This window comes from Notothenia rossii (assembly GCF_949606895.1).
Source record: "Notothenia rossii genome assembly, chromosome: 2".
NCBI classification, from domain to species: domain Eukaryota; kingdom Metazoa; phylum Chordata; class Actinopteri; order Perciformes; family Nototheniidae; genus Notothenia; species Notothenia rossii.
Genome location: NC_136904.1, coordinates 6,046,275 through 6,067,958, shown reverse-complemented (window position 1 = coordinate 6,067,958; position 21,684 = coordinate 6,046,275). Strand labels below are relative to the sequence as shown.

The following is a 21,684-nucleotide window of genomic DNA, read 5'->3' as shown; positions in this document are numbered from 1 at the left end:
CATGTTTAGTGCGGTAGGCTACTGGAAAATGAAAAATAACATAGCCGCCTGTGTGTGCCTTCTTAATCGTTTGTTTGCGTACCTCACTTACGTTTCGCTTCTCATGCACTGATTCGCTAAGCTCAACAGCCAATCATAAACATAATCTGTTTGATCATTTTCAGTAGGTCGACAGGATCCATTTAAAATAGTGATTAAATTTAAATACGTGAACAAGAAACATATTTCCGAATGTAATTTAACCTGTTAAACCCGGAGGCCGCTGAAACCCGGAGGCCCACGAAAATGTGTCTCAGGGCTTCTTAACATTTAAAAACCTATTAATGTGTCATACCCACTTAACGTGAATAAACTCAGCTAACTGACGATATGAAAAAAAACAAAAGTCTCACAAGAAGCGTCGAAATGAGCCCTTAGCGAAAAAATGCTGACGCATTTAGCACAGAACTCTCGGTAAAATACCCTTATTACTTATCGGATCTGCACAAACAAGATATCGATTAGCAAGCTGAGACTCCACAGATTCCAGACATATAAGTATCAACACTGAGAAAACTCGCGGCATGGGAAGCAAACCCAGACATAAACCACAGCTTTACGGAGCAAACACGGGACATTGTCTTACCTTTGCTGTTGTTCCGATCAAAAGTTGTGTTCAATGGCATTCAAACGATAAAAACGCTGCTGAAGGTTAATCCAATGTGTCTGTGTCACTTTGAAATGATTACTGATAATCCATCAGTCCATTTGTATGTCAATAACTGAGTTTTCATATATAGCTGCTATGAGAGTGTATGACAGCTTCCCTTCGATTGGCTCTAACGGTTAGAAAGAGATGTCAATCATCAAAATCGACCGAGGGGGACCAGAGATAGGTCAAATCCACCCAAATGACCGCAGAAGTGGGTTATTTTTGCTAAACCTCTCTAAAAAGGTCAAATTTCTCTTGTTTTGCATCAATCTTGATACAGGGTACTTATTATATGTTACAGTTTATATTCCTAAATCTTTTTGTCTACTAACCCATCATTCAAGGGTGGTTTTCACTATAAGTAATGTTTTTTGTTTTTTTGAACGGCACTATAATTAAAATGTTTGTACTATGTTCAATCTGAATTTACTTTAAAATAAAATAATCCATATTGATTCTGACTTTTCTACATCCGACTCAAAGGTTTAATAATACAAAAAGAATATATTAAAATAAAAGAATAATAAGAACATCAAAAATAATAAAAATAATAATCTAAATAATAATAATAAAAAAAAATTGAATAAATAAAATAAAATAATAATAAAAAATATCATCGATTCATAAAAATTAACTTGAAAAAAAACATTTTTTGTTTTTTACAAAACCCCAAAATATTAAGTGATAAAAACAAGAATTAAATACATTATTTTTTAAAAAACATTTTTATATAAAACTTGAAAATAATTTAATTACAAAATGTTTTGCACACATTTGTTTTTTAAAGGACTATTATAGATTATTCTTATTAAAAAAAAGAATATTAACTAAAAATAAAGCATTTTTACCTTAAACATATGTTATTAATGTAGTAAAACCACCAGGGAAAGTGTGTGAAGTGAATTTGGTAAAAAATCACTTTATGACAGGACGTTATTTAATATTGCATTGCAGTCTGCTGACTAGTTAAATGGTTAAAGACACACAACATGAACAGTAGGACTTTGGTGGCTCTAGAGCTCCGCTATAAATCACATTTGTGAATCTCTAAATAATTGTATTTTCTTTCTGCCTGTTGTTTTGTAGCAAGCTAAAATAAGCTGTTTTGGTTCTGTCTAATTTACTGTTTAGCTATCAGCCATTTCCCACCGGAACAGCCTTAACGAGTATTTAATTAATGACACCGATTCATTTAAAATGGCTTCATGGATCAGACAAAGGGATGTTTTTCCGTCTCAGCTACTCACTTTTTGTTTTACACACACTCTACATTACTTTAAATCTCTTGTGTGTGTCCTTCGTAGAAAGCCCACATGTCTCTGTGGTCTCAATTAGCAATCAACTAAAGCTGCAGTCGGCACCACAATACAAGCTAATTGCTCATTTAGCATTTTGTGTCTCGTTTCAGATTGCCAAAACAGCAGAATGTGTAATCAGGGGTAGGCACTCGATGAGGCGAGGAGAACAAGTCAGACCGCCATTACAGCGAAAGTGACCGCCTGATGCCGCTCAGCTTTATTTCCTGACGTCTGGCCTCTGAAGGTGGAGGAGAGTTTAACTTTGATTTGCAGGAGTTACTCAACTGATGACACATTATTACCTGATCTCTGGTCATTTCATTTCTGTCCATATTATTTCAGTTAGGGTAAATTATTTCATTCTTTTCTAATGTTTTCTCAGAAACAAGCAGCTGCCCATGAGTGCTAATTGCAACCAGCTTGGGGTTTATCAATCATTTTGTTAAAAAAATGATTATGCAAAGGCAAGTCATGTCCTTAAAAACAGTGTGTGTGTGTGTGTGTGTGTGTGTGTGTGTGTGTGTGTGTGTGTGTGTGTGTGTGTGTGTGTGTGTGTGTGTGTGTGTGTGTGTGTGTGTGTGTGTGTGTGTGTGTGTGTGTGTGAAAATATACAATGTATAGTTATTTTGGAATAGCACTTTGTCATTAATGTTATGTATTGGTAGTATAAGTGTGTTATTAAATCTTGATGAATCAGGGTTAGGGTTAGGGTTGATTTTTCTTTGAGATAATTATTTTCCATTCCACCACTTGATTGTTAACTTTGTGAGATTATTTAAGTTTTGTTTGTTGTATTTATGTGGCTTTAGTGTGTAAATGTTTGTTTAATTTTAAGTTTGTGGACTCCAGGATGAAAAGCCAATGCTAATGCTAATGGTCAACCCATATAGACGAGACAAGCAATTACCATTCATATGTCTGCTTTGCATGAAAAGCAGACATATGACTTTTATTTGAATCAATGAATGTTACAAAACGCTGACCTTTTGATGCATATGCTATTTAACTAATGCTTGTAATGGTGCATCATGTTATAACTCAGTGAGAGAGCAGAAATGTCAGACGAGTGGGCGTTTGAGCGTGTGACGTCTTCATTATTCGTGACAGTCTTTTGGATTACTTGACTGAGCTACTGTCTGCTCTGCGATGCCTATCTGCTAATGAACCACACAAACACAATAATAGCCTATTGAACTCCAGAGAGCAGTCTCTATCAGGCTTTCCCAACAACAGTTTGTGGGCTTGCTGTCAGTTTACATATCTGATGAGACTTCAGCCGTGACTCATGCTTTATAAGAATATATTACCGTCAAGGGAGAACATGACTTTTTGGGAAACATATTTTGGGATGCACTATCTTGCTGGAAATTAGATGAGATCATTTTTCTCTCATTTGTTGCAGCTGTAGCCGAGAGGCGTCAGTAGCTCAATAGGGATTTGGTTTGGGAACAAAAGGGATGCTGGTTCAAGTCCCCCCTCTCCCACATATATGGTTTCATCCATTTCCTAGCACTTTGTACCGGTCAAATGCAGACAAAATGTCAGTGTGTATATTCACATATGTATGACAATTAAAGAGGAATTCATATGAATCCTCCATTGCCAGGCCCATTTCCAAGAGACGGTAGCTTAGCATAAAGACTGGTGGCCAAAAACACATGTTTTTCAAATCTTTTCAAGCCCTTGTCTTAAAAAACAATACAAGCTTGCCTGAACCAAAGCTTGCTTTTCATGTGTGTGTGTGTGTGTGTGTGTGTGTGTGTGTGTGTGTGTGTGTGTGTGTGTGTGTGTGTGTCTGTGTGTGTGTGTGTGTGTGCGTGTGTGCGTGTGTGCATGTGCGCAAGTGTGTGTGCGTGTGCCTGTGCGTGTGTGTGTGTGTGTGTGTGTGTGTGTGTGTGTGTGTGATGATGAACCTCATGCCCTTTTTAGACCCCGTCAAGCTTTCCTTGTACTTGGTGCTGGTCAAATGCAGACTCAATTTCAGTATTTGTATGCACATATGTATGAGGATTAAAGAGAATATGAATCATCCATTTCCATTTCCAAGAGACAGTAAGCTAGTGGCCAAAAACACGTGCCACTTTAATTATCAAAAAATCTTCAGTTTTTCACCAACTCTTTACACAAAGGTACTTTTCAAGCCCTTTTCTTAAAAACAATACAAACGAGCTGCTTGCCCAACACACTCTCACTCCATAATCGTCCAGGAGCGACGTTTGGTCAGGGTCCCGTGGCGTGCAGTTGTGACGCTCCTAGGCTCCTTCAGCTTCATAAAGGGACGCAAATAGCTTTCAACTGATTGCAATGTATTCCCATCTGCGGCGGGATTTGACGCTCATGGAAGCACGGCATTCGTTTGTGTCGGCTGCCCTTAAAGGCAATGTGAGCGTCCATTCCCATTGGATAACGGAGAATTGTACACCTGGAAGTAAGTATTCCCCTTACTGTCGATTGATTTTACAGTGATATCTGCACTACTCTTCGGCTAAAAAACACCAGATTATCCTTGTTAATTACACAACATTGATTGGTTTAAATTGTGTGCAATGCTTTTGTATTTTTCCCCTTCGATTCGGAGAAACAAATATTTTTTCGGAGTAAAGGACGGCACTACCCAGAATCCCCAGCTATCGTTTAGGACTACACCATCTGCCCTGTTTGACAAACCCCGTGAATAGTTCTCAAGCTCTGTGATTGGTTGACCTCCAACTGCATTCCATATGAAAAAAAACATTTCGTAAAAGATAAAATCATACTTTATTCAGCAGTGCTTGCTTTACTCTTTGAAAGTCATCACATGAATGCATTGTAATAAATGGTTCGGCTGCATTAAATATACTACACATCTGTCGTAGTTCTTTATTTTTATTTTTCTACAGAGATAATGCTCAGAATAGACCGGAGACTATTCTTTTACCGTTCAGTTTGAATTTCACAATAAAGTTAGTAGTACTATTTTTTTTTTATATTATTGTTTTTTATTAACTACTAGACCACTGGGTCATGTTAAGACCATATTTTCTGTGTTGCAGTTGGTTTTTTCCATCGCTTTTGTGTTAAAAATATCAAAACAATAACTAAATATATCCGTCGTAAACTAAACCAGAAACAGCAGTATATTTTATTTTGTTAACACTGTAAACTTGACAGCTTTTTAACCCAAACCACCTACTGGTTAAAGCACGTTATTACACATTTAGAGTAATGCAATGGAGGTAGATTGTGCTAACTGCTTGAAATGGGATGGAACGACGGCAGACTGTCCAAAAATAGATTTGAACGGGTCCACCGGTCCACAAATTCTGTGTTTTATATTTAATAATTCTGTGTTCTTTATTTATTGATTGTTCAATACCTGACAAGGCCGGAGATGAAATATCTATACATCCTATAAGAGTATAATACATATGTATAATATCAGTTAAAATAAGTGCTTCAACATAGTTAACATTGCTGGAGCTTTGCACAAATATTGATAAATGTCTTGTAATGCACTGTTGAGGAACCTGCGACCCAAGTTTTTCATTCATTGCATAACTACACCGTTTGTGAATATGTCAATAAACCTTAGAAAATCTTGAAATCTTGAAAGGGATGTGCAAGATAGTCATTATATACAGTATTTAATGAACTATTATTAGAGAATAACGAGTAATGAATATACTTTATAGGGATCCTATTAATATCTAATAATACAAATAATGAAATTCAATAACATTCCTTAACCACCAGGTGTCCCTTTCTATCAGCTGTGTACCTTTATGGTGTAAATACAGCCTATCTACCAATTGGATCAAATATAAAAGTCAGCCGAATTAGGGTTGATCCTGCGAGGAGACGTGTTGTTTGAAAAGAAATGTAAGATGTTGTTTAATTGCTGATATATTTATGATCCACGTCACGTTTTCAGTGTTGGCGGCAGTTCCTCATGTTTGTCTAGAAGTCTTCTCATCAGGGCTCTATAAATAGAGAACTACGGCAGATATGTAATATTTAATGCAGCCGAACCGTGTATTACAATGCCGTTATGTGATGACTTTCAAAGAGAAAGCAAGCACACTCGGAATAAAGTATTATTTTATTTTTTTTAAATGTTTTCGGTCTGTTTCCGGTATTTGTTAATGACGATGTGATGTGAGATGTGAGACTGGAATTGCACAGGGGAAAATAACGTATCTTTAGATGCGGATTTTGTTAAACTAATACGTTTGCGCTGTGGACCAACACTATACATTGACGGGGAAAGGGGTAGCAATAAAGATAACACCATTAAACAGTTACACAATATAACAGAAATAATATCGATAGCAGCGTCCCTAGCAACCACCTTGGTAACAATGAAAACGTTGTATAGACACAATTTCCTGAAGTAATCTTCGTAATAACTAGCAAACTAAAGATCATGTACATCCACTGCACACATAATTTGAAATAACAACTCATATTTCTCGCATCAAATGACATCAAAACACATTTTAATGGCGAAACTAACTTTAAAATAGGCATTTTCCACCGAGAATAAAACGAAGTTCGGCCATGTTTTTTTTTTCTGCAGGGAGAAATTTGAAGATCACGTGACATAGACGCCAGCCATTGGAATGAATGGTGAAAAAAAACGGGGTTTGTCAAACAGAGCACAAGGTGTACTCCTAAACGATAGCTGGGGATTCTGGGTAGTGTAGTGTCTTCTGCCATCCTTTACTCCGCAAAAATATTTGTTTCTCCGAATCGAAGGGGAAAAATACAAAAGCATTGCACACAATTTAAACCAATCAATGTTGTGTAATTAACAAGGATAATCTGGTGTTTTTTAGTCGATGAGTAGTGCAGATATCACTGTAAAATCAATCGACAGTAAGGGGAATACTTACTTCCGGGTGTACAATTCTCCGTTATCCAATGGGAATGGACACTCACATTGCCTTTAAGGGCAGCCGACACAAACGAATGCCGTGCTTCCATGAGCGTCAAATCCCGCAGCAGATGGGAATACATTGCAATCAGTTGAAAGTTATTTGCGTCCCTTTATGAAGCTGAAGGAGCCTAGGAGCGTCACAACTGCACGCCACGGGACCCTGACCAAACGTCGCTCCTGGACGATTATGGTGTGTGTGTGTGTGTGTGTGTGTGTGTGTGTGTGTGTGTGTGTGTGTGTGTGTGTGTGTGTGTGTGTGTGTGTGTGTGTGTGTGTGTGTGTGTGTGTGTGTGTGTGTGTGTGTGTGTGTGTGTTTGCTTGCTGAACCTCATGCCCTTTTTAGATCCCATCAAACTAAACCTCTGTTGACTTAAGGAAACCAAACATGATGCAAACAACCTGAGTAGTAAATAGTAGAATAGTAAAATGACCCAGCAGAGTGACAGCAATCTTCCTGAGGAATGACCCGTGAGGAAAACTATTCTGGTCAATAATTCTGCCTTTTTGACTGACCTATCATACAAATAGGAAAAAGACTTGCACACATTTTACTAAATGGTTTGATGGAGCATCATTTCATTATCTTGTATCTTACAGATATTTAAATACCTTTAACCTCCTGTATTTATGTGAGCACACAGTCTTTTATGGTCAGAAGCTTAAATACAAATACAATACACATTTCTTTCATTGAGATATGCTTCCTACCTAAATATTCCGTAATACACCTTTAGCAGTTATTATTCCACTTGTACGGTGGTTAAAAAAAATGCAGTCTAAATAATCAATCAAATTATGATTAAATGGACCTTGAGCTTCTTCAAAAAAAGCTGATGATGATATTACACCCCTCTTTATTTGTTATCATTTATTGTTAAAGTTATCAGTTTCTTACTTTTGTTTTCTAAATTGTGGTTTATTTGTATTTACATATTCTTTTTGTGCTTCTCAATTATAAATGTTATATATATTTTCCCTTACAAAAAAAACAAACTGAATATGAATATTGAATTTAACTCAACTGAATACTTCCCTTGTTTTTTTTGTAAGGGAAAATATCATTTACAATTGAGAAGCACAAGAAGCCAAAGTAATATTATATTAATAAAATAAAAAGAGAAAAAGAAAAGAGAATATGTAAATACAAATAAACAATAATTAAAAAAGAAATGTTATGAAACTGATAACTTTTACAATAAATAATAATAATATAGTGGCAAGGCAAGGCACGGCAAGGCAAGTTCATTTATAGAGCACCTTTCAACACAAGGCAATTCAAAGCACTTTACAAACATGAAAGACATCAAGAGCATTAAGAAACATATTATAAAAGGGCATAGATAAAACATGAATAACAAAAGGTGCATTCATTAAAGTGACAGAGCAGTGTGAGATACACACATCTGAAAAGTTTAGATCTGACTCTCAATCATTGCTCACTTTTTAGCAGAAATATTTTTCTTTGACCTCACTTTCTAGAGGGCATTTTAAATAAAAATATTTAAAATGGTCTCGAAGCTGATCTCTGAACAGAAAATAAGACGTTGTGTTTGTGAGCAGCGTTGTTTGAGGAGAGGTTGGAGGACATCACTCCTCCTCCATGTTGTGGGAGTGACAGTCACATTTCCTCCAGCCTCTCCTTCACTGACAGGACTGCATTACTGTCATCCTGATCAAATGTTAAAAATCAGTAAACAAAAGAACCACGACGAGTTTCAGACTTTCTTATTAAGCGTGTGTGCGGCCTTCGTTATCAGGAGGATGATCTCTGATTAGACTTTACTTTGACTTCGATGCAGGATGAAGCTCAACGTGAATCTGTAACAATAACACATTCAATGTAAGGGAACAGGAGCTACAAAGGAAACAGGGATGTGCAGCTGTGGTATAATGATGTATTAGCATCTCGTTATGCTCACAGGAAAGTTTGGCTTCTCTTTTGCTTCGGAAAGAAAAGTTAAAGAAAGTTGTCTCCCCACTTCCAGTTCAAATGTTTATGTGTCTAAGCATCCATCCTCGCTTAGTGACTCGCAGGATGGCCTGAGATCTATGAGGACATTATTTGAATAACTAATAAGTCTTTTAGTGTAGATGGCCCCTGCAATGAGGAGCTAGGAAAAGTACCAAAACACACCGGCTGGTCGGACTGTACACTAAAGCTCATCTGGACAGTTTATAATAACTGTCCCTGGCAGAAAGGAAAGCACAGGTCAACAGTGCTGACATTTATAAAAACATCCCAAGAGACCCAACGCAATTAACCTGTCAGTTGGCTATTTAGCTAGCAACTTAATATCTACCAAACGTTATCTATCTATCTGTCTATCTGTCTATATATATATCTATCAATATATCCATCTATATATCTATCAATATATCCATCTATATATCTATCCACCTATCTGTCAATATATCTATCTATATGTCTATCTATCTATCTATCTGTCTGTCTATCTATCTATCGAATGCTGGCTATTTACCTACAGTATGGCCACATGTTTGGCTCTCACAATTTAAATTAAAAGTTATTATTTAACACCCTATGTTTAGACTTGCAGTGCAGACCTGTGTCTACGTTCAGGCAGTTAGAGTAATTATAAAAACATTGCTGATGTGTTTTTTTCTCAGGCAGACCAGCTGCTCTCACAGCTAATAAAAATCCCTGTTAATTCCCAAATGTGCGTTTTTGGGCTATAGTCAACACATATTGTTGACTATAGCTACCTGCTGTGCGGACTGAGGCTGGAAAAATGAGTGTTATTTAGGTTATGGTCCTTGGTCTCGGAATGACCTTCAATCAAGCCTCAAACTGATGGCACCTGTCCCTATAACCTGTTTTAAATTGAAGTTGTCTGAGGTCCTTACCACCAGCTGCTCTTGCAGTAATATGTAGTGTAACTTGCTGTCTTTTTGTTTACTTAGTTGTGTGCTCTGTATTTGATATGTCTGTTATGTGTAAGAACGTGTAACGTTGCTGCCTTCTTGGCAAGGTCAGCATTGTAAAGGAGATTTTGACTCAATGTTTTCATCTGGTTAAATAAAGGTTAAATACAAATATTAGTAATCAAAATAGTTAGATTCTTGCATGATGGCTATAACTTAGCAACCATTCATTAAAAAGCTCAAAAACAGTTTCTGTGGCAAGTTAAGGTTGATAAAGATGGCCACCCCATTATATCCATTACGCTTTAAATGGAAGACATTATATGGAAATGCGGACTGGAGCCGGCAAAGCAGAAGGTGAATTAATTATTTAAGAATTGTCTTTTTTTTCTTCTTTTTTATGATATGTTGAAAGTTATTTAGCTATTTTTCATTAACATACTCTTGTTTTAACTGTATCCCATTATGTTCTGCCTTGTGACCATTTAATTTGGCAAAATACAGATAAAAAAAGCAAAACAAATGAAGAGAGATAAATGACTTCCTTTTGTTCCCTTTCCTCTCCTCCATCTTCCATCTTCATTTTTCTTCATCACCCTTTCTCTCACTCTTTTCTCCTCCTTCCTTCTCACCATTTACTTTCTCTATCCTAACTCCAATCTTTCCTCCTGCCTCACATCCTGCTCTTCCTCCATCTTCCTCCTCCCCCTCCTCTTCCTCCTCTCAGTGATGAAGGAGGGAGTTTTAGAAAGAGAGAGGATGAGAGGAGGAGGTTGAAGGGGGGGTGGGTCTCTATAAGAGCAGCTGTCTGCAGACTCCACGTAGCCAGAAAAACCTGCAGAGACCGAGGGAAGTAAACGCTGACCAACATCTACCTGCACCGAGGGACCCTGAAGGCACGCCCCCCCCCCCCTCACACAGGTAGGAAGACATGCCTTGACCTCTGACCTCTGATTTACATTATTTTGTGTTTTGCATGGAAGTCATATTCGTTTTTAAGAATCCTTAACAGTAACTTTAACCTCAAGTAAAAAAGAGTCTAATTGACGACACCTTGTCCGGAAAGTAAAGATATCATTTTAAACCCTTTTGACTTCTTGGTTGTTTCTTACGTCTAAATGTAGAAGATTAAGAGAGTCCAATAAATGACTTCCATTTAAATGTGTTTTGCATATCATTTGCACAACGAAATACTTTTGGCACAAAAAGTCAACTTGGGGACACACTCAGGACAAATTGACGGGTATAATTTTAAATCGTTTTACCTCCGTAGTTGTGTCTACAGTTGGTATGGTGGCAGACTTAGGGAGCCCAATAGATGACAACAATCCAATATGTTTTGCATATAAGTCTTAGAGGTAAAGACGTTTTTTCATCTTACAAAAAGTCAAATTGGAGACATTGCATTTTTTTATTTAATTTTTTATTTAATTTTTTTAGAGACATTGTCTTAGGGAAGTAAGGATATCATTTTAAATACCTTTGATGCGTCTTTTGTTGACCAATATAAGACATCAATCCAAATGTAAATTACATTTCAACTTAAATCAAAATTCAACTTATTCAACTTGTTTAGTAAAACAGTCAAAAGTAAAAACCTCCTGACCTCTTCAGAAAGTGGTGATATCTTTTCAAATCTCTTTCCCTCTTTAGATGCAACATGTTTTGTTACTGAAGCAGTTTTAGATTATAGTTGGGAGAGCCCAATGAATAAATGCAATGCAAAAATTAAATTGCACATAAGGGAGAAGTTACAGACTGTTACTGAAAGAGAGCATTTGGTTTTCCCATCGGTCTTTGTGTGCGTCACCTGTTCAAAGGGGCTAGTGTTAAGGTGCGTCTTTGACCTTTGAAACAGAATCCTTTGTATTTTTACAAAAGGCCTAATTGAAGACAAACTGAACCCATTAGAGTCTTTCTTTATTAGTATGTGTCCGCGTCACTTGTCTACGTATCGTAACGCCTGCTCTACGTTTCACTGTTGCATCTTTTGTCATGACGCAGTGACCTTCTGACCTTTGATCTTTCTGCGGCCGAGCGCTTGTGACGACCATCTTTATCTATTGGACAGACCTAAAAGCTTTTCATTCATGCAGTCCGACACTATCATGCTTAAGAACATTTCTTCCCTTTCGACGTGAATGGGATCGATATGCAGGGGGATCTCGTCACATGTCATGCACTGCAGAGACTCACACGTTAAAGGGTTACGTCAATGTGAGGAAAGACCTTTAAACCAATCACGAGGCTCGGCTGATGAGGTATTTTGAGCCCCGGACGACATTGACGTAAATGCACCAGTTTAGCATTTACGCCAATGCTAGTTGCTTGCAAAACTTTTATTATTGAAAGATATACAAGAAAGTTGGCTACAACAATAAAAGCAAATTAATTTATACAAACAATAGTAATAATAAAAACAAATAGGCTTTTCACATTGCTAAAAGGCGCTTTATAGGAAATGCAAACAGGATTTCTGCTGTATGTAGTTTAATTAGTTTAATTTAGGAGTGGTTGTAGTTAGATATGAACTGGTCTTTACAAAACCAACTTTTACTGATTTAGTTCTGGACAAATATTCCTAAAATGTGTCTTTTATATGACCTAAGACCTTGACCATACTATGCAAGGCCATTTGATATATAAACAAATAGAACATTATAACACATTACAGTTCAAAGTGCTTTACAAAAAACATTTAAAGCATTTAGATCATATCAGTCAAAGCCAAATAAAATAACCCAAATTATAATAACAGGTAGACTGACATAGAAAAAAAATGAAAAGTAAAATACAAGAAGAAAGGTTGCAGTGCAGTTTAAGATATATAAGTGTTTGATTTAATAAAGTAACCATGGGCAGCTGATACGCCAAGCTTTCCCTATTTCTATTTGAGTGTTATGGCTTTGTGGTTTGCACCCACACGTGTTGCATTGATGCTAAAGCAAACACCATGTGGTAAATAGCATCAATGCAACACGTCTTATTGAGCACATGGGCTGTTGTGCTAAACTTCCCCACAGATAATCACCGCATGTTAAGTGAGTTAAAAGTAGAAAGAGGCTTCACATAGGAAAAGATTGGCGGAAGAACATTCTGCTTTTATGGTGCAAAAAAAATGACATTAAGCAACCAGTAATGCCAACAATAATTACAGTGTAATCAGAGTGTTTCAATTGTAATTGCATTGTAATATTATATTTTAACTGTACTATGTAATATTCTATTGTTTGATAGAGATTATGCAATGCTTTTAGTATTTATTGATTGATATGTAGCTGCCTAAGGACTGCAGATAGAAATGTGTATGTTACGTCCCAACTAGGGGAAGAGGAATGCAACACACACCAGTATGTAATTGGTATTAATTATAAGCGTTTATTTAAAACAGCTGTAAACAAAATGGCAGGCAAACAGCCTGAAACAAACAAAAGAGCCAAAAGGGCACAGGTTGACAAATAACCAACTAAAGGAGGACTCTAAAAAAGGAGTCTAAAGACATACAGGGAAAATACATACTAACTAAATAAAGAACGAAACAAAACCTCACTCTAAAAGTGGTACAACTAACACAAAGAATCTATACAAAAACACAGCTAAACTAAAGGCAACAGTCACAAATCCTAACTATACTCTAAACACTAACTAACCTACTCTAGACACTACTAATCACACAAGTTTTAACCCCAGAACAAAGAGCAAGTAGCGAGAGGCATCTGTCCACCTACAGAGCCTCCAGAATGATGATTGTCCCCAAGCTTTGTAATAATCTCGAGCAGGTGTGCGCCGGCTGTGCGCTGCGATTGGAGTGCGTCGGGCCCGGCGTGCTCCAATCGCAATCTTCAGGGGCGGACCAGGAGATGGGAGCCAATGCCGGGAGGGCAACCGCACAGCTCATTTACATAGAACACACACAGCTGAAAACACTCAGACGACCAGGAAGGCAGCAGCGGTAACACAGCTATTAGCTCAAATCTGGCATAAAACATCAAAGTCAAAAGTCAAAGTCAACTTTATTGTCAATTGTTCTGTGTGTTTGACAGAGAGATCGAAATAACGTTTCTTCTCTTTCCTGAGATAAATGTATTTGTATGCTTGCATGGTCCTTGTTTAAATAAATACAAAACACACACTGCAGAGATATCTGAATTTGTATCGCTCCGTCTGAGGACTGCACACGTTTGTTTGGTCGAGAGGAAAAGGTCGTAAACAGTTCGTCCGGATTACTCATTACTCGTTAGGCCTGATTTACTGCCACGCTCCGCTGGTTTCATGAATGAAAGGAGGATCAGAAGCTTCTGTGTGTTTACACCGGGCTTTAAGACTGAGTAATAGGAGGTCATGTGGTTGAGTGCACCTTGATTTATCAGGGTCACGCTCTCTCATCTCACTTCATTACTGGATTATCTTTAGGCACTGGCCTGAAGGTATCTGAGCATATATCTTACACATAGTTTTAAAGGAAATACTCTTAATTATTGTATCTTTTACTGGTTGAATCCGTTATTTTGTACACTTTTATTGATTAATATATCTTTGTTTGTATTTCAGAATCAGAATCAGTTTTATTAAGTACGTTTACACATACGAGGAATTTACTTTGGTATAAGTGGTGCATACATATACACAGAAAGAAGAATACAATTTGATTGCCCTCCTTTAATTATTTGTTTATTTATTTAGTCATTTATTTAGCTGAAAGATGAAAGATGGCATATACATTTTTGTATAAATATCATTAATATTAGTCTTCGTTTAATAGATATAGCGTATTAATATTGATAATGAAACGTACGGTACAATAAAATAATATTATATTGTATAATGTAATATATCATATGTATATATTAATGAATGTTTTAGAGAACATTCACCAACTTGATGAAACATGTGTTTACTAAAAGCATGAACAAACGAAACGCTGCAAATATTTTCATCGTTTATAATCCTGTCCGATAAACGTAGTGAAAAAAATGTAGAATATTTGCTTCCAAATTGTAGTCGAGTAGATGTACTAGATATATCTATAGATAGATAGATAGATAGAGAGATAGATATATAGATAGAGAGAGAGATGGATAGATAGATAGATAGATAGATAGATAGATAGATAGATAGATAGATAGATAGATAGATAGATAGATAGATAGATAGATAGATAGATAGATAGATAGATAGATGGATGGATAGATAGATGGATAAATAGATAGATAGATAGATAGAGAGAGAGATGGATAGATAGATAGATAGATAGACAGATGGATAGATAGATAGATAGATAGATAGAGAGAGAGATGGATGGATAGATAGATGGATAAATAGATAGATAGATAGATAGAGAGAGAGATGGATAGATAGATAGATAGATAGATGGATGGATAGATAGATGGATAGATAGATGGATAGATAGATAGATAGATAGATAGATGGATAGATAGATAGATAGATAGATACGTAAAATAGCAACATAGCATTACAAAGGAGAGCTTTACTGAGCTTCAGCCACGTGTCTCTTCTCCCCAGTAACACATAATAAGCTGATCTTCTCAATACACTTGAAACCATTTGAAGGCCGCAGAGGAACATGTTGGATCAGAGGTCACGCAGCATTGTTCAGGTTGTGGTGGCTGCACTGAATCGGCTCCAAACGTGAAGTGGAGTTAATCCTGGATATAATGTTCCTCACACAGCGGGGCCCTTTTGTCCCGGGAGGATTTCACAGATCCTTTCTCCCTGCTTGTGTCCGTATCAAAGGACTCTCGTTAGACAGTTACAGACAGTTGTGGAAGCAAAGATGTACAACATTATTTTGCTTGTTGTCGATTACATTAACCTCTCCTCTGGCTCCTGTTTCGAATGTTATCAAGGGATTACATCTGCATTATCAGAAATAATCAATCTTACATGTTAGAAATGGAGATGCTAGAGCAGCTGTTATTATCGATCGGCAAAAAGAAGGAAGAGAAGACGAGGACACTTATCTATAGCAGGAGTGGTGATATGACAAAGCTGAAGAAGTGTAAAGCAAAATCTGGAAATAATGTGCAACAAAACCAGAAGTCAGAGTAACAGACAGTCGTCCAGTTTCTCTCATTGCATAATGCTGAATAAAAGTACGCCAGAAAGACTGACAACCTCTTTCAGTGTATCTGTGAGATGAGAGAGTTGGCATCTTGAAGTCTGACATTTTGATCCCAGGCCTCAAAATTAAGCATTTTTTGGCCATACTTTAAAGGTCTGTAAATCAGGGGATGATGTCGATCAACTTGACAGTATGAATACTTGAACAGCCCTTATTTATATTCTCAGAGTCTAAAAGTTGTATAATGCGCTCGATGTATTGAACTGAGCCAGACAGCTGCTGATTGGAGGTGGGTCTTAGAGAACACATAAGTGCAAATGTTTTCCAGTTATCCCATTTCCGCTTCATTCGCCATTGACAAATCCCCATAGGAATGAATGGGGGCAAACGAACTCCTACCTGCTTCATAGCTTTCAAACTAATCTTCAAAATCTGGCTTTTAACGTATGATTGCTGTTGTATTGTTTGATTTAAATTTGACTTTAACTCTAACTATTGTTGTTCTTTTCTTTTCACTATGTCTGTAAAGCGACTTGAGCACCTTAAAGCGCTTACAAAATACATCTATTATTATTATTAGTATTTATCGACCAACGCCAAAGGCAAGAACAGTCTTCTGGAGCCAATATTTTTGATTTATAACGTACAGTGGGGGCCTAAAGTCGTGGCTTTGGAAACGAACCGGACAGTGAGAACATTAATAATGATCTACGTCACAATTTACTACTACAGTACGATGTATTTATTACCTCTCCTATTTCTATTTTAAGCCACACCTGAGGGGAATGCAGCCATTTGTATTATCGTTAGTTGCACCTGTGTTCGATAAAGTCATTTGAAGTGAGTAAGAGTGGTAATAAATCATAATACAGATGTACAAAGGGGGGAAAACTATACAATAATACATCTCATATCTAGGTGTGATAGAAAAGCAATACAGGTTTACACCTCATCTGAAAACATAAATAAAGAGATCAATATGAGATGTGTTGTTGGCGTGACCCCTGTGTAAGTGTGTGTGAGCCCACCTCCAGTCCATTAATCGACCTTGAAATGATTAGGTGTATTGAGAAGGGAAATTGATTTAGCTGAGCGTGTCTGCCTTTAATGGCTGCAGCCACAGTCTGAGTGACATCTCGTCAAAGCTAAAGGTTTGGCTGCTGTCAAAACGCCCACTCTGTCTGCGGACCCATCTGTGAACTAATAGGATCTCTGAGACAAAGGAGCAGGAACACAATAAATAATCTCTTTTACTAATAGTATTGGAAGTGCTGTTGTACTATTAGAGGTTTTTGGTTCTTTTCTGACAATAAATCTACTGATTCTGATCAACTCACGGCCAAAGCGTCCCACCCAGTCCCAAGAATATTTTTGGATTCAGAAAATGTGAGGTGGAAATGACTTACTTAAATCTTAAAGGTGACCTATCATGCAAAATGCACTTTTGTACATCTTTTCTACATGAACATGTGTCCCCGGTGTTCCAGGGAACTCACCAAGAGTCAGAAAACACAACCCTCTCTATTTTCCTCCATACCCAAATCTCTTAAAAAGGGGCTGCAACGGATCTGATACAGACTGATCCAGATTTGAACACTTCTGTGACATCACAGAAGTTGCGCTAAGGCTATTGGGCGAACTCCACCAATCAGGAGGAGACAGCCACGGGCATTTCCGTTCGAAACCGCTGGAGACGCTGTAGTACATATTTCAGGCCACCAGATGGTGCTGTTCTCACTGAATGAAAGGCAGTGTTAAATTGAGCGAAATGAGGAATGGCTAAAATGCATGATCTGTTTGGTATTTTGAAAAATAAAAAGTATAAATATGCCTTATATAGGTATGGTCCTACACTATATTATTCAAATATAGCGTGATAGGTCCACTTTAAGTATGGCGGGATAGGGGAGTCTGAATGTGTATCTCCAAAATCCAATGAAAACATCTCATTGGCTTTTAGACGATCAAGGGAGAGGCTGAACACAAAAACACATCATCAGAGTTTATAGATTATTCTATCTTCACGGTCTACTGAATATGTTCTTCTTTTTAATGCTGCTTTAATTCTATTTTGAGATGTTCAAATTCTAGTATTTTTTATTTCTAATCTTTAATTTCTACTTATGTGCAATGCCTTGTTCTGTTTTGTTGTTTTGTATGCTGCTGCAACAAACAAACATTTCCCAATTTTGGATCAATAGAGTACCTTATCTTATCTTTATCTAATCACTGCACAGCTCTATCATTAAAGACAAGATGTCTAATTTAGTACGTGTTTAAAATACAAAGGGTAAGAAAGTGTAGGTGGAGGAAGGGGGAGAGGAAGTGCCTGAGTACAGAGGTAGAGGTAATGACAGGCAAACTAGTAGGTAGAGAGTAGTGACTCACCATAACTATACAGATTAGATATTTTCAATCAACCTGATTGGTAATATAGATCTTCTGTCCTGAAATGTGTCACGTAAATGACCACCCCGTCATTTTGCCGGATAGCTATCATTATTAAAACAAAGAGAGCAATGTATTCTGAGTGGGCCCGAGACAAGCTGTCAATCAAAGTCAGTTCACTGCCATCGGGGCTGCAGGCAGAAGAATAAACAACAACTAATTACCTGTCAAAGTGACTCATCAACTGACAAAGACATCATCACCGTCAGCGCTTAATTATTCAATGTTTAATTTTTATCAATATGCAGGTTTCCTCTTCTTTAAGATAGAGTTTTAAGAGTTTAGCAAACATCATTTTAGATGCTTCATGGTCTCTTTATATATGACAAGTCAATAAAGGGATGCACCATTTGCATTTTGATATAGACTGAACAACATTTGACTTTTAAATGACATTTAACCTGAACAACCTGAACACCAAACCACAGAATAGTTCATGTGTTATGCTGTTCTTGCACAAGAATAACATTAAATCAAAATGCCAGGACACTATTATATAAAAAGCACTCACAAAGTTAAGACAAGACATGGCGTACCGCCATGAATGTGACAATATGGCAAGGCAAGGCAAGTTTATGTATAGAGCACCTTTCAACACAAGGCAATTCAAGGTGCTTTACAAAAATGAAAGACATTCAGACAAAGGCATTTCAAAACAGTCATTAAAAAGAAAAGATAATAAAAGAAACACTAAAAGAAAAAATACATGAATAAAAAGTACATGAATAAAAAGTACATGGTGGTTATTACATTTAAATAACGTAATAATCTGCAGATTGAGCCGCAGGACAGATGCTCCTCCGTTCAACCAGCCGTGAATAATCCGGCTTTAAGTCGCTCTTCGGGGCTTGGACTCATTTATTTCGTACTTCCTGTTCTTGATAAGAAAATGGCAAGACAAATACAATAATGGTGGATAGAGTTGATTTGTTGAACATTTCTGTATTTTAACAGCATTTACACATGGCTGAGTATGCTTTTAAATCATGAGGTTTAGTCCTTTATCAACCATGCAAAGCTACACATGTGCTGATGTTTCCACTTCATTATATTGTATTAATTAGTTGTCTTAGTATTACCGGTTGAGCCTGGATACTAAGATATTCAGTGGATTTTTAATATAAAATATAGTTTAACTTTTGCACTGCAATACGTCCATCAGCATCGCCGCAGTGCTGACGTTAATGACTTAATTAACTGGTATATTTGTAGTTAATCAGATCATTAAAAGCAGAGTAATTGGGTTTAAAGACCCTCAAGAGAGAGAACCTGGTAGACGTCAATAGCAGACCTCAGAACAGATCAGTCCATTTAGCAGAGCTTTTCAAGGTCCTTTTAGAGACAAACAGATAAAGACGACGGTGTATGAAGTGCGTACTTGAGTGAACGTCTGCACGTACTTCATAGGAAATCTGAAAATGAAATTAATCGTTTTGAGCAGGAAAGACGTAGATACTACTCAACTCTAGTTCCCTGCCGTCTGCGTCAAGAACAATATGGACTTCTGCTTAAACCTCCAGCGACAGCTGTCAAAAAACATATCCTATGATACATGTTCATTCACAAAGCTAGCATTTTTATGGAGAAAATAAGTCATCTTTACAGAATTGCCTGTGTGGACTTTATCATAGGAGTCCACGATATTACATTTTTCATATTGCAAATATTTTCCAACTGATTTGACCGATTTCTGATGCCATTGCCATTCTTTCCATCTATTTGACATCAAGTCTCTCCTTTAGTGGAATTAACATCCTTATGCCATATTATTAAGCAATAACAAATCAAAACAACTTGGTCACTTGGTTACTTGGATACTTGGTTACTTGGTTACTTGGTTACTTGGATACTTGGTTACTTGGATACTTGGTTACTTGGTTACTTGGATACTTGGTTACTTGGTTACTTGGTTACTTGGATACTTGGATACTTGGTTACTTGGTTACTTGGTTACTTGGTTACTTGGTTAGTTGGTTACTTGGTTAGTTGTTTGAGTACAGAAGTGCATCCCAATCCAAAGTACGGCAAAAATGCAATATTAGTACCCGGGTACTGCTCTCATAGTGGTGAAAAAGTCGTGCGTGGAACACTTCTCACACTCATTGACCGCCATCTTGGCAACGTTAACTGATTGCGCAACCATCAGTGATTGCAGGACTATTTAAGAAACAAAAACACTATACTGGAAAATAAGCCACTGTCAATTTGATTGGCTTGTTAGGCAGTTTGTAACGATTTGGTACCTCAAACGAAAACAGCGGTGGTCACAACAGTGCGATTTGAGACAACACCAGTATGCTCAAATTTCACACACTACTGTATGCAAGTGTTCACAACGTAAGACATGGTCCTAAGAAAGAATAAGAGGAGAGACTGCAAAAGATAGCATTTGCAAGCTAGCTAGCAAACATCGGCCATCGTCATTCCTGTGAGGGAACTGCAGCTGTGGGCAATTTGTGACAATGCTACACGGTTTAATATTTAACAAACTGCACAAGTGCTCTCAATGGACGACATGGTAGTGTTTACGTAGTGTATGTATCTGAACTGAGACACAGAAGTGTTTTAAATGAAATCAAGCTAGTACAGTATGTAGAGATGGACTGACACAATGGTTTTAGTGTATTGTCCCGACTCATGTCTTAATAAAGGAAAACTATTTTTTATGACTCTTCTGTCAGCAGGTAACAGATAAAGATGTGAAGTCTCCTTCACGCATTAGCCTTAATGACGGCGGCTAATTTTGGAAGTCTGCCCAAAGTCAATGACAGGAGGTTTGAAAACGAGCTGTTTGTCTAAATCCACCGCCATCTGCCATCTCATCTGCCTAAACTGTCCTCCATCTAAAATGGCTGCGCTGCTCTTTTGTCCTTCACTGTCAACCCGTCCTCCTTCCTGACGTAGGCTACACTCACACACACACACGCACACACGCACACACACACACACACACACACACACACACACACACACACACACACACACACACACACACACACACACATACACACACACACACACACACACACACACACACACACACACACACACACACACACACACACACACACACACACACACACACACACACACACACACACACACACAGTTTTATTGTTTGCAAACTAGGAGACTGATTAATTTTGATTAATTTTGCAGAGCGGACGTTCTTTGGGTAGTTTAATACTGGGACGAACTGTAGTGCAATTACGTTTTATCAGTTTTTAATTACTCTGAATAAATTAAATAGTTCCAAGGCATTATGATGAAGTATTTTATTTAAGACCAATTAGTTTTAATTTCAGCCACGTCTGTTAAGCAGATAACGACCAACTACTGTTAAAACATCAGTGTAGAGGTGTGTGTG

The 21,684-nt window shown here is 37.3% G+C and overlaps 1 protein-coding gene across 1 annotated transcript in view; it reads left to right on the top strand.

Moving 5' to 3' along the window:
* The first annotated feature begins 10,542 nt into the window (after positions 1 to 10,542).
* The window catches only part of pnoca (prepronociceptin a), an 18,006-nt gene continuing 6,864 nt past the window's right edge, over positions 10,543 to 21,684 (top strand). Inside the window, exon 1 of the mRNA XM_079664346.1 lies at positions 10,543 to 10,708. The gene's annotated coding sequence lies outside the window, so the exon portion shown is untranslated. The remainder of the gene's footprint in view (positions 10,709 to 21,684) is intronic.